General features: G+C 43.1%; 1 protein-coding gene across 1 annotated transcript in view; it reads left to right on the forward strand.

Moving 5' to 3' along the window:
• Positions 1 to 14,172, forward strand: part of LOC143764772 (carbonic anhydrase-related protein 10-like) — a 2,293,337-nt gene that overhangs the window by 362,691 nt on the left and 1,916,474 nt on the right. The window lies entirely within an intron of this gene.

Here is a 14,172-nt window from a genome sequence, read left to right on the forward strand (position 1 = left end):
CTTAACAGTAAGTGTATTAACTTTAATTCATCTGTTATACACTCACATACAGATTGCACCTACCATAGGCAATAAGTCATTGGGCGGTCGGTGATTGCTGGCAACGGCGGTCTGGCATTTGCTTATCTTCATTTGTGGAGCTGTGACTAGCAGTGTTATTGTAGGGACGGAGCCGCTTCCTCATTGTTGTTAGCTGCCTATTAGCAGCTCCTGTGTATCCATTCTCAGGTTTCTCATTCTTTAGGCACTTTGATCCTATTGTACGTTTCCAGCTGGTTAGCGCGGTGTCCTTATCTATTTTACAATCCTCCACATTTGCTAAGTTGGCAGGTGAGGCATATGTCAGCACAGAGATAAAGTTTTTGTAGCAAGACAAATTTTCTGAAAGTCAGGGAAATATTTGCACCAGTAGGGAGGAAAAAGGAGCACAGGACAGTTTATACAGGTGCTTGTAGTGGGGAATTAAAATATCACCATAACCAGTGTCACCTGCAGCGCTGAGTGATGGAAGCACTTGTTTCTGACAAAAAGGTAAAAAAAACCCCAGAACTTAGAAATGTAATAGACAAATCATTATTTCTCATATTTAAGGACTCTATAGCGACGGGGTCTGTTCCATAGGACTGGCGCATAGCAAATGTGGTACCAATATTCAAAAAGGGCTCTAAAAGTGAACCTGGAAATTATAGGCCAGTAAGTGCAACCTCTATTGTTGGTAAAATATTTGAAAGGTTTCTGAGGGATGTTATCAGGGCCGGCGTTAGGGCCAGGCAGACTAGGCAGCTGCCTGGGGCCCCCACTCCCTTGGGGGCCCCCAGCATCTACAGCAGACGCTTCACTGATAATAGCATTATCAGTGAAGCTTCCGATGTAGAGACTGGTTAAGGACCTGTAGTGACATCACGATCAGGTGACCTGCAATGTGACCGTGATGTCACCACATGCCATGTACTCAGGGACTGTCTGGATGTTTCTGCAGTGAAAAAGGAGCGTGCAATGAAGCACAGGAGCAGCGGCCACTGAACCTCCCCCCCCATCAGAGTGATAGAAGTGCTCATTGGCCAGTGCTCCTGTTCTCCTGCACGGAGCCTCTGAGGGGGAGCTAGAGATGGCAGCTACCAACCTGAGCTGGCAGATAAGTAGAAGTGCACCGTCCCACTATGTGTGCTGCTTCTGGAGATGGTGGCTCCTGTCCTGCTGTCAGCTCCTCCTGCTCTTGTCGGCAGTCCCAGCAGAGGAGAGAGCAGGAAGGTGTCTGCTGGGACAGTGCTGCTGGGAGCAGGAGGGCTGCAGCTGATAGTGTGGAACATCTCATTCCCTCCAGCATAAAGCATGTATCTAAGGTGTGTGCAGTGTATAGTGTGTGCTGTCTGTGAGCTATGTGTGTATGTTTATGTGAATCACATGTATCAAATGAGCATTTGTTGTGCAGCATCTGTGTGTGTGTGTAGGTGTATGTGTGTATATAAGTGCGTGCCGTGTGTGTATATAAGTGCGTGCCATGTGTGTGTATATACTGTAAGTGCGTGCCGTGTGTGTGTATATACTGTAAGTGCGTGCCATGTGTGTGTATATAAGTGCGTGCCGTGTGTGTATATAAGTGCGCGCCATGTGTGTATATACTGTAAGTGCATGCCGTGTGTGTGTATATAAGTGTGTGTGTGTATATAAGTGCGTGCCGTGTGTGTGTATATAAGTGCATGCCATGTGTGTGTATATAAGTGTGTGCCGTGTGTGTATATAAGTGCGTGCCGTGTGTGTGTATATAAGTGCGTGCCGTGTGTGTGTATATAAGTGCGTGCCATGTGTGTGTATATAAGTGCGTGCCGTGTGTGTATATAAGTGCGCGCCATGTGTGTGTATATACTGTAAGTGCGTGCCGTGTGTGTGTATATAAGTGTGTGCCATGTGTGTGTATATAAGTGCGTGCCGTGTGTGTGTATATAAGTGTGTGCCGTGTGTGTGTATATAAGTGCATGCCGTGTGTGTGTATATAAGTGCGTGCCGTGTGTGTATATACTGTAAGTGCGTGCCTTGTGTGTATATAAGTGCGTGCCATGTGTGTGTATATACTGTAAGTGCATGCCGTGTGTGTGTATATAAGTGTGTGCCGTGTGTGTATATAAGTGCGCGCCATGTGTGTGTATATACTGTAAGTGCGTGCCGTGTGTGTGTATATAAGTGTGTGCCGTGTGTGTGTATATAAGTGCGTGCCGTGTGTGTGTATATAAGTGCGTGCCGTGTGCGTGTATATAAGTGTGTGCCGTGTGTGTGTATATAAGTGCGTGCCGTGTGTGTGTATATAAGTGCGTGCCGTGTGCGTGTATATAAGTGTGTGCCGTGTGTGTGTATATAAGTGAGTGCCGTGTGTGTATATAAGTGCGTGCCGTGTGTGTGTATATAAGTGTGTGCCGTGTGTGTGTATATAAGTGCGTGCCGTGTGTGTATATAAGTGCGTGCCGTGTGTGTACATAAGTGCGTGCCTTGTGTGTGTATATAAGTGCGTGCCGTGTGTGTGTATATAAGTGCGTGCCGTGTGTGTGTATATACTGTAAGTGCGTGCCGCGTGTGTGTATATACTGTAAGTGCGTGCCGTGTGTGTATATAAGTGCGTGCCGTGTGTGTGTATATACTGTAAGTGCGTGCCGTGTGTGTGTATATACTGTAAGTGCGTGCCGTGTGTGTGTATATACTGTAAGTGCATGCCGTGTGTGTATATAAGTGCGTGCTGTGTGTGTATATACTGTAAGTGCGTGCCGTGTGTGTGTATATACTGTAAGTGCGTGCCGTGTGTGTATATAAGTGCGTGCCGTGTATGTGTATATACTGTAAGTGCGTGCCGTGTGTGTATATAAGTGCGTGCCGTGTGTGTGTATATACTGTAAGTGCGTGCCGTGTGTGTGTATATACTGTAAGTGCGTGCCGTGTGTGTATATAAGTGCGTGCCGTGTGTGTATATACTGTAAGTGCGTGCCGTGTGTGTGTATATAAGTGCGTGCCGTGTGTGTGTATATACTGTAAGTGCGTGCCGTGTGTATATACTGTAAGTGCGTGCCATGTGTGTGTATATACTGTAAGTGCGTGCCGTGTGTGTGTATATAAGTGCGTGCCGTGTGTGTGTATATAAGTGCGTGCCGTTTGTGTGTATATACGTGCATGTCATGTATGTATGTATAAATGTGTGCCATGTTTGTATGTATGTGTGTGAATAAATGCATGCCATGTATGTGTATAAGTGCGTGCCATGTACATGTATGTATGTGCCATGCGTGTTTGTGTATAAGTACATGCCATGTATGTGTGTGTGTGTATAAGTGAATGGCGTGTGCGTGTAAGTGTGCCATGTATGTGTATGTGTGTATAAGTGTGTGCCATGTGTGTGTGTATAAGCATGTGCCGTGTATGTGTGTGTATATATATATATATATATATATATATATATATATATATATATATATATATATATATATATATATACACATTTTTTGCATTACTCTAACTTGAATATATGTTAGCATATGTATATGGCTGGGTATAGACACACAGTGATAGCGTGTGAGTGTGGTGTGTGTTTGTGTGTCATGCACATTTTTAAATACCGGCTGAAGAACAGACGAGAGTTTATATATATATATATATATATATATATATATATATATATATATGTCAAAATTGGAACAGCATCACATATTACCGCAGTTGTCGTGCAGCGCTTTCCCAACCAAAGTTCAGTTGGCCTCCAGTAATAAAGATAAAAAAAGGAAAACAGCACAAAAATTAAAGAAAAAAACGTGCTTTAATGCCTGAATGGCGTGGCAACGTTTCGGATATAGTATCCTATATATAGTATACTATATCCGAAACGTTGCCACGCCGTTCAGGCATTAAAGCACGTTTTTTTCTTTAATTTTTGTGCTGTTTTCCTTTTTTTTTATATATATATATATATATATATATATATATATATATATATATATATATATATATATATATATATATACATATATATATATATATATATATATATATATATATATATATATATCATGTTGGCAATCGTGCAACAAATGAGCAAAATGCTCATATATAGGACATTTCATAACTTTCCCACATTGTTATGAAAAAATTACAGCACATCCTGCACCCAATGTATTATATAATATATTTAAGGAGACAGAGTCTGTCCATTTGATACCAACTCCACCAAAATGGACACTGACTCCAACTCGCCAGCCCTGCTGCTTATGACATGAAACTGTATGGGGACAGATTCATCTACTAGTGTTCTGTCCCCATCGTTCTTCATTAGCCGGTGTAAAGAGGCCGAGAAACAAGAGCCAAACGACTTCAATATTGTAGATCACACGCATTGAACGGCCTGAACTCAGCTCATGTCAATACAACCAAAATGTTTGAGAGTCATGGTGCAGTATGTGAGCATTGGGGGCCTCATTTTAAACTTTTGCCTAGGGCCCCACATTGTCTAAAACCGGCCCTGGATGTTATTCTGGATTATCTCAATGAGAATAACTGTTTAACTCCATATCAGGATTATGAGGAATTGCTCCTGTCAAACCAATCTAATCAGTTTTTATGAAGAGGTAAGCTATAGACTGGACCAAGGTGAGTCATTGGGCGTAGTATATCTTGATTTTTCCTAAGCGTTCGATACCGTGCCATGCAAGAGGTTGGTACACAAAATGAGAATGCTGGGTCTGGGGGAAAATGTGTGTAAATGGGTAACTGGCTTAGTGATAGAAAGAAGAGGAAGGTTATAAATGGTATATTCTCCAAATGGGTCGCTGTGACCAGTGGGGTACCGCAGGGGTCGTTGTTGGAACCTATTCTCTTCAAGTATTTTTTAACAATCTGGTAGAAGGTTTACACAGTAAAATATCGATATTTGCAGATGATACTATGTAAAGCAGTCAATACAAGAGAAGATAATATTCTGCTACAGATGGATCTGGATAAGTTGGAAACTTATGCCAAGAGGTGGCAGATTCGGTTTAACAATGATAAATGTAAGGTTATACACATGGGAAGAAGGAATCAATATCACCATTTTACAGTGAATGGGAAACCACTAAGTAAATCTGACAAGAAGAAGGACTTGAGGATACTAGTTAATGATAAGCTTACCTGGAGCAACCAGTGCCATGCAGCAACTGCCAAGGCAAACAGTATCATGAGGTGCATTAAAAGAGGTCTGGATACACATGATGAGAGCATTATACTGCCTCTGTACAAATCTCTGGTTAGACCGCATATGCAGTACTGTGTACAGTTTTGAGCACCGGTGCTCAGGAAGGATATAAAGGAACTAGAGCGAGTACAAAGTAGGGCAACAAAATTAATCGGGGATCGGGGAGCTACAATACCCAGAGAGATTAGCAAAATTAGGATTATTTAGTCTAGAAAAAATATGACTGATGGGCGATGTAATAGCAATGTATAAGTATAGAAAGGGGACAATACAAATATCTCTACGAGGATCTGTTTATACCATGGAAGGTGACGGTCACAAGGGGGAATTCTCTGGATCTGGAGGAGAGAAGGTTTTTCCACCAACATATAAGAAGATTCTTTACTGTTAGGGCAGTGAGACTCTGCAGTTTCTTGTCTGAGGAGGTGGTGATGGTGAACTCCATCGAGGGGTTCAAGAGAGCCCTGTATGTCTTCCTGGAGCGTAACATTATTGTATCTTACAGTTATTAGGTTCTTTAGAAGGATGTAGATCTGGGGATTTATTCTGACGGTATATAGGCTGAACTAGATGGACATATGTCTTTTTTTGGCCTTACTAACCATGTTACTAAGTTACAGAAAAAGCTGAATCACTCCTCTTTTCCCTCATTAAAAATAAAGATATTAAAAAATTTACAAAATACACATTTATGGTATCTCCACTTGCACAAATGTTTGATCTGTTAAATATTAAAAATAATCCATGTGTAGTATGTAGTAGGAAGAAATCAAAATGTCTTATCTATTCTAAAATGGAACAGATGAAAACTTTGGCTCACCCCACAAAAAATAAGCCCTCACACAGTTCCATCAACTGAAAAATGAAAATTAACTTTTTATTTTTTTTTTTTCACATCTATTTTTTTACCACTAAAATAATAAAAGCCTGAAAGAGTTTGATATTGACATGATCATACTGGTGGGCAGAATCATGCTGACAGGTCATTTTTACCTCACAACGTACACTATGAAACAATTCCAAAAAACAATGTCAACATTGTGTGTGTGTGTGTGTGTGTGTGTGTGTGTGTGTGGGGTGGGGTGGGGGGGTGGGGAGTTGCAATTTCACTGCACTTAGAGAATTTTGACAGGCCCTGAGGAAGCCACCTTTAGCGGCGACACGTGTTGGGCACTTCTGTTGTAAAATTGGATTTTGGGCTCCCCCGGTGGCCACTGGTGGAATTGAACTGGTGTGCATCATCCCCTCTGTTCACCTGCTTCCATCAGGATGTGGGAGTCGCTATTTAACCTTGCTCCTCTGTCACTTCCATGCCGGTCAACATTGTAATCAGAAGCCCTTCTGTGCATGTTCCTGCTGCAAGACAACTCCCAGATAAGTTGGACTTTAGTCCTCGTTTGTTTTTGCATTTTGTTCCAGTTCACAGCTGTAGTTTTGTTTCTGTGTCTGGAAAGCTCTTGTGATCTGAAATTGCCACTCTGATGTTATGAGTTAATACTAGAGTCTTAAAGTAATTTCAGGATGGTATTTTGATAGGGTTTTTCAGCTGACCATGAAAGTGCCCTTTCTGTCTTCCTGCTATCTAGTAAGTGGACCTCAATTTTGCTAAACCTATTTTCATACTACGTTTGTCATTTCATCTAAAATCACCGCCAATATATGTGGGGGCCTCTGTCTGCCTATCGGGGAAATTTCTCTAGAGGTGAGCCAGGACTATATTTTCCTCTGCCAGGATTAGTTAGTCCTCCGGCCGGCGCTGGGCGTCTAGGGATAAAAAACGTAGGCAACGCTACCCGGCTACTGTTAGTTGTGCGGCAGGTTTAGTTCATGGTCAGTTTAGTTTCCATCCTTCCAAGAGCTAGTACTTATGTTTGCTGGGCTATGTTCTCTTGCCATTGAGAACCATAACAGTTTGACCGGCCCAAAAAAGGGTTAAATTAATTGACAGAGAAAGGAGAGAAAAGAGAAGTCTGCTGAAGATTTTTTATTTTTTTTTCCCTTCCCTTCAGTTCTGAGTGTGCTTGTAATTGAATCTCTTGCAAGTCTGCCTATATTGCAGCCTTTCTCTCTCTCTCTCTCCTTCTAATCCTGGAATGGCTCTGTGTTCACCTGTTTAAAATGGATATTCAGAGTTTAGCTGCAGGTTTGAATAATCTCACCACGAAAGTTCAAAATTTACAAGATTTTGTTGTTCATGTTCCTATATCTGAACCTAGAATTCCTTTGCCTGAATTTTTCTCGGGGAATAGATCTTGCTTTCAAAATTTTAAAAATAATTGCAAGTTGTTTTTGTCCCTGAAATCTCGCTCTGCTGGAGATCCTGCTCAGCAGGTCAGGATTGTGATTTCCTTGCTCCGGGGCGACCCTCAGGATTGGGCTTTTGCATTGGCTCCAGGGGATCCTGCGTTGCTCAATGTGGATGCGTTTTTTCTGGCCTTGGGGTTGCTTTATGAGGAACCTCAGTTAGAGCTTCAGGCGGAAAAGGCCTTGATGTCCCTATCTCAGGGGCAAGACGAAGCTGAAATATACTGCCAGAAATTCCGTAAATGGTCTGTGCTTACTCAGTGGAATGAGTGCGCCCTGGCGGCGAATTTCAGAGAGGGTCTCTCTGATGCCATTAAGGATGTTATGGTGGGGTTCCCTGTGCCTGCGGGTCTGAATGAGTCCATGACAATGGCTATCCAGATCGATAGGCGTCTGCGGGAGCGCAAACCTGTGCACCATTTGGCGGTGTCTACTGAGAAGACGCCAGAGAATATGCAATGTGATAGAATTCTGTCCAGAAGTGAACGGCAGAATTTAAGACGAAAAAATGGGTTGTGCTTCTATTGCGGTGATTCAACTCATGTTATATCAGCATGCTCTAAGCGTACTAAGAAGCTTGATAAGTCTGTTTCAATTGGCACTTTACAGTCTAAGTTTATTTTATCTGTGACCCTGATTTGTTCTTTATCATCTATTACCGCGGATGCCTATGTCGACTCTGGCGCCGCTTTGAGTCTTATGGATTGGTCCTTTGCCAAACGCTGTGGGTATGATTTGGAGCCTCTTGAAACTCCTATACCCCTGAAGGGGATTGACTCCACCCCATTGGCTAGTAGTAAACCACAATACTGGACACAAGTAACTATGCGGATTAATCCGGATCATCAGGAGATTATTCGCTTTCTTGTGCTGTATAACCTACATGATGTGTTGGTGCTTGGATTGCCATGGCTGCAATCTCATAACCCAGTCCTTGATTGGAAAGCTATGTCTGTGTTAAGCTGGGGATGTAAGGGGACGCATGGGGACGTACCTGTGGTTTCCATTTCATCATCTATTCCCTCTGAGATTCCTGAATTCTTGACTGAATATCGTGACGTTTTTGAAGAACCTAAGCTTGGTTCATTACCTCCGCACCGGGAGTGCGATTGTGCCATAGATTTGATTCCGGGTAGTAAATACCCTAAGGGTCGTTTATTTAATCTGTCTGTGCCTGAACATGCTGCTATGCGAGAATATATAAAGGAGTCCTTGGAAAAGGGACATATTCGTCCTTCGTCATCTCCCTTAGGAGCCGGGTTTTTCTTTGTGGCTAAGAAAGATGGCTCTTTGAGACCGTGTATTGATTATCGGCTTTTGAATAAAATCACGGTTAAATATCAATATCCATTGCCACTGCTGACTGATTTGTTTGCTCGCATAAAGGGGGCCAAGTGGTTCTCTAAGATAGATCTCCATGGGGCGTATAATTTGGTGCGAATTAAGCAGGGGGATGAGTGGAAGACCGCATTTAATACGCCCGAGGGCCACTTTGAGTATTTGGTGATGCCTTTTGGTCTTTCAAATGCCCCTTCAGTCTTTCAGTCCTTTATGCATGACATTTTCCGTGATTATTTGGATAAATTTATGATTGTGTATCTGGATGATATTTTGATTTTTTCGAATGACTGGGACTCTCATGTCCAGCAGGTCAGGAGGGTTTTTCAGGTTTTGCGGTCTAATTCCTTGTGTGTGAAGGGTTCTAAGTGCATTTTTGGGGTTCAAAAGATTTCCTTTTTGGGATATATTTTTTCCCCCTCTTCCATCGAGATGGATCCTGTCAAGGTTCAGGCTATTTGTGATTGGACGCAACCCTCTTCTCTTAAGAGTCTTCAGAAATTTTTGGGCTTTGCTAACTTTTATCGTCGATTTATTGCTGGTTTTTCTGATGTTGTTAAACCATTGACTGATTTGACTAAGAAGGGTGCTGATGTTGCTGATTGGTCCCCTGCTGCTGTGGAGGCCTTTCGGGAGCTTAAGCGCCGCTTTTCTTCCGCCCCTGTGTTGCGTCAGCCTGATGTTGCTCTTCCTTTTCAGGTTGAGGTCGACGCTTCTGAAATCGGAGCTGGGGCAGTTTTGTCGCAGAGAAGTTCCGATTGTTCCGTGATGAGACCTTGTGCCTTTTTCTCGCGTAAATTTTCGCCCGCTGAGCGGAATTATGATGTTGGGAATCGGGAGCTTTTGGCCATGAAGTGGGCTTTTGAGGAGTGGCGTCATTGGCTTGAGGGGGCTAGACATCAGGTGGTGGTATTGACTGACCACAAAAATCTAATTTATCTTGAGTCCGCCAGACGCCTGAATCCTAGACAGGCGCGCTGGTCGTTGTTTTTCTCTCGGTTTAATTTTGTGGTGTCCTACCTGCCGGGTTCTAAGAATGTTAAGGCGGATGCCCTTTCTAGGAGTTTTGAGCCTGACTCCCCTGGTAACTCTGAACCTACAGGTATCCTTAAGGATGGAGTGATATTGTCTGCCGTTTCTCCAGACCTGCGGCGGGCCTTGCAGGAGTTTCAGGCGGATAGACCTGATCGTTGCCCACCTGGTAGACTGTTTGTTCCTGATGATTGGACCAGTAAAGTCATTTCTGAGGTTCATTCTTCTGCGTTGACAGGTCATCCTGGAATCTTTGGTACCAGGGATTTGGTGGCAAGGTCCTTCTGGTGGCCTTCCCTGTCTCGAGATGTGCAAGGCTTTGTGCAGTCTTGTGACGTTTGTGCTCGGGCCAAGCCTTGTTATTCTCGGGCTAGTGGATTGTTGTTGCCCTTGCCTATCCCGAAGAGGCCCTGGACGCACATCTCGATGGATTTTATTTCGGATCTTCCTGTTTCTCAGAAGATGTCTGTCATCTGGGTGGTGTGTGACCGTTTCTCTAAGATGGTCCATTTGGTTCCCCTGCCTAAGTTGCCTTCTTCTTCTGAGTTGGTTCCTCTGTTTTTTCAAAATGTGGTCCGTTTGCATGGTATTCCGGAGAATATCGTTTCTGACAGAGGCACCCAATTCGTGTCTAGATTTTGGCGAGCATTCTGTGCTAGGATGGGCATAGATTTGTCTTTCTCGTCTGCTTTCCATCCTCAGACTAATGGCCAGACCGAGCGGACGAATCAGACCTTGGAGACATATTTGAGGTGTTTTGTGTCTGCAGATCAGGATGATTGGGTTGCTTTTTTGCCTTTAGCGGAGTTTGCCCTCAATAATCGGGCCAGCTCTGCCACCTTGGTGTCTCCTTTTTTCTGTAATTCGGGGTTTCATCCTCGATTTTCTTCTGGTCAGGTGGAATCTTCGGATTGTCCTGGAGTGGATGCTGTGGTGGAGAGGTTGCATCAGATTTGGGGGCAGGTAGTGGACAATTTGAAGTTGTCCCAGGAGAAGACTCAGCTTTTTGCCAACCGCCGGCGTCGGGTTGGTCCTCGGCTTTGTGTTGGGGACTTGGTGTGGTTGTCTTCTCGTTTTGTCCCTATGAGGGTTTCTTCTCCTAAGTTTAAGCCTCGGTTCATCGGCCCGTACAAGATATTGGAGATTCTTAACCCTGTGTCCTTCCGTTTGGACCTCCCTGCATCTTTTTCTATTCATAATGTTTTTCATCGGTCATTGTTGCGCAGGTATGAGGTACCGGTTGTGCCTTCCGTTGAGCCTCCTGCTCCGGTGTTGGTTGAGGGCGAGTTGGAGTACGTGGTGGAAAAAATCTTGGACTCCCGTGTTTCCAGACGGAAACTCCAGTATCTGGTCAAATGGAAGGGATACGGTCAGGAGGATAATTCTTGGGTGACTGCCTCTGATGTTCATGCCTCCGATCTGGTCCGTGCCTTTCATAGGGCTCATCCTGATCGCCCTGGTGGTTCTGGTGAGGGTTCGGTGCCCCCTCCTTGAGGGGGGGGTACTGTTGTGAAATTGGATTTTGGGCTCCCCCGGTGGCCACTGGTGGAATTGAACTGGTGTGCATCATCCCCTCTGTTCACCTGCTTCCATCAGGATGTGGGAGTCGCTATTTAACCTTGCTCCTCTGTCACTTCCATGCCGGTCAACATTGTAATCAGAAGCCCTTCTGTGCATGTTCCTGCTGCTAGACAACTCCCAGATAAGTTGGACTTTAGTCCTCGTTTGTTTTTGCATTTTGTTCCAGTTCACAGCTGTAGTTTTGTTTCTGTGTCTGGAAAGCTCTTGTGATCTGAAATTGCCACTCTGATGTTATGAGTTAATACTAGAGTCTTAAAGTAATTTCAGGATGGTATTTTGATAGGGTTTTTCAGCTGACCATGAAAGTGCCCTTTCTGTCTTCCTGCTATCTAGTAAGCGGACCTCAATTTTGCTAAACCTATTTTCATACTACGTTTGTCATTTCATCTAAAATCACCGCCAATATATGTGGGGGCCTCTGTCTGCCTATCGGGGAAATTTCTCTAGAGGTGAGCCAGGACTATATTTTCCTCTGCCAGGATTAGTTAGTCCTCCGGCCGGCGCTGGGCGTCTAGGGATAAAAAACGTAGGCAACGCTACCCGGCTACTGTTAGTTGTGCGGCAGGTTTAGTTCATGGTCAGTTTAGTTTCCATCCTTCCAAGAGCTAGTACTTATGTTTGCTGGGCTATGTTCTCTTGCCATTGAGAACCATAACACACTTCTTTCTGCTCTTAACCAATGACTACCTTATATCAATTGGACCATGCTCTTGTATACCCCTGGTGAGACAACCACCTTTGCTGCACCATGATCTAGATCTCAGGATCTTTAACAGCCTGCTTGTATTGCAAAATTAGCAGTGTGGAGGCTTTCCACAAAATCTCCCCTTGATATGGATATATAATGAAATGAATGGTGTCATTCAACAGAACAATTTGTTCCTCAAAAAACAAGCCCTCATATGTCAAAAACAAAATGCAATTAGCAATCTCTGTAAAGAGATAAAGTAGTTGTCCCCTTTCATATTTAGGCCAGTGAGCAAGTTGCTAAAAAAATCAACAAACTGTGCTGTACTTACTTTTACTAGGTCCTCTGCTGTCTCTCTCTACCCCTTCTCATGGAGTCTGGCATTGGCTGTAATGGTAAAGTCACTTTGACATCATGGCAGTCGTTTACTGAACTAAGCTGCATTGAAGGTGGACACTCCATGCAGAGAAGATGAGCCCATTGATTGGCTTACGTGCTGTCAACCTGATGGCAGCAATGTAAACCAATGCCAGAGCTACAGCAGAGACTCATGGGTGGACCCAAGGAAGGTGAATAAAATGCAATTTATTGTTTTTTAACAAATTGGTGCCGGGGCAGAACATTGTATGAAAGAGGTCAACCCCTTCAAATAGAGCACATAGTGAGGTACACCACATGGGTTAGTATTGGGCTCTCTTCTTTCTACTTTCTGATATAAGATGTAATATTACACCTTATGTCAGGTTACCGTGTATGGAGCAGGCTCAAGTGCTGGGCCTGAGCCAAACTAGGCAGATGCCAGCTGTAAAACATAGATGGCATCTGCCTGCATTTACAGTGGCAGGGGCATTCTCCGATTGCTGTAGTTTAACCACTTGCAGGATGCTGCCAATGTCTGACAGCAGTGTTTAAATAGGGCAATTGCTGGCATGCAAGGTTATCAGATTTCAGTGGTTCCCAGTGCCGTGAATGTGGGGAATTGATAGGTTGTCATGGCAGTTTGTGGTCTGCTGAAGGACCCTGTCACCGCCATCTGGGTCATCCAATGAAGGTCAGCCTGTGGGTAGATTTAATAAGAGATCTTTTTTTCACGATATGATGCAATACTGTTGGACTTCTTTTCCCACAATAAAAATAAAGAAATCATAGAGATTGCTTCTGTAAAAGTCAATTCTGTCAAAATATAAAATTAATCAACTAAATGGGTAAATGCCATAAATAGAAGAATAAATAAAAACACCAGAATTGCAAGTTTTTTCGTTGTCAGAAGAACACAACAAAAGATGAAATAAGAAGAGATTAACTCATCATATCTACGCCAAAAATGATATCAATTAAAATTTCTGTTCAACTCACAAAAAACAACACAACATCATCAAAAATGAAAATGTTATGGAAAATGGATACAAATTGTTAATATCTTTTTTTTTTCAAATTTCAGTCTTCCAAATTAGATTTGGGTAAACTGCGAGGCTCAGAAGCTAGGGAGAGGGGGTGATTTGGCTTTTAGAGAGCAGATTTTGCTGGATTTTTGTTTCTAAGAACTATGTTGATTTTCTAGAACCTTTATGTCACCTGTAATAAAGATAAGCAAATGGATTCTCTGTGGATAGAATGTGTGTCAACTCAGAGAATTCAAACAACATGTGAATCACTTCACCAGATTATCAGTATTTTACACATTGCAGAATATTGCACCATCCAAAGGAAACTTACATGGCGTCATGTGCAGCCGGGTGGGAAGGGATCCCCAGAATACTGTGCAGCTTTCATATCACATAGCACAGGGTATCAAATAGGATTAAGAAAAAGAACATTCCCCTCTATCTAGAATTTCTTGTTCGAATCTTCTTGCCAAAAGGGAAATGATGTGAAAGGACACAAAAGAGAAGTAAAAAATTATACATTTAACTCTGTGACTGTCTGCCACACAAAGTGTGTGTGTCACAAATTAGTTTTTGCTCACTCATTTTATTTGTAATCCAAAAATTCAAGGCACATCCAGTGTTAGAAAATGATACAT

This window comes from Ranitomeya variabilis, chromosome 4, assembly GCF_051348905.1.
Source record: "Ranitomeya variabilis isolate aRanVar5 chromosome 4, aRanVar5.hap1, whole genome shotgun sequence".
NCBI lineage: Eukaryota > Metazoa > Chordata > Amphibia > Anura > Dendrobatidae > Ranitomeya > Ranitomeya variabilis.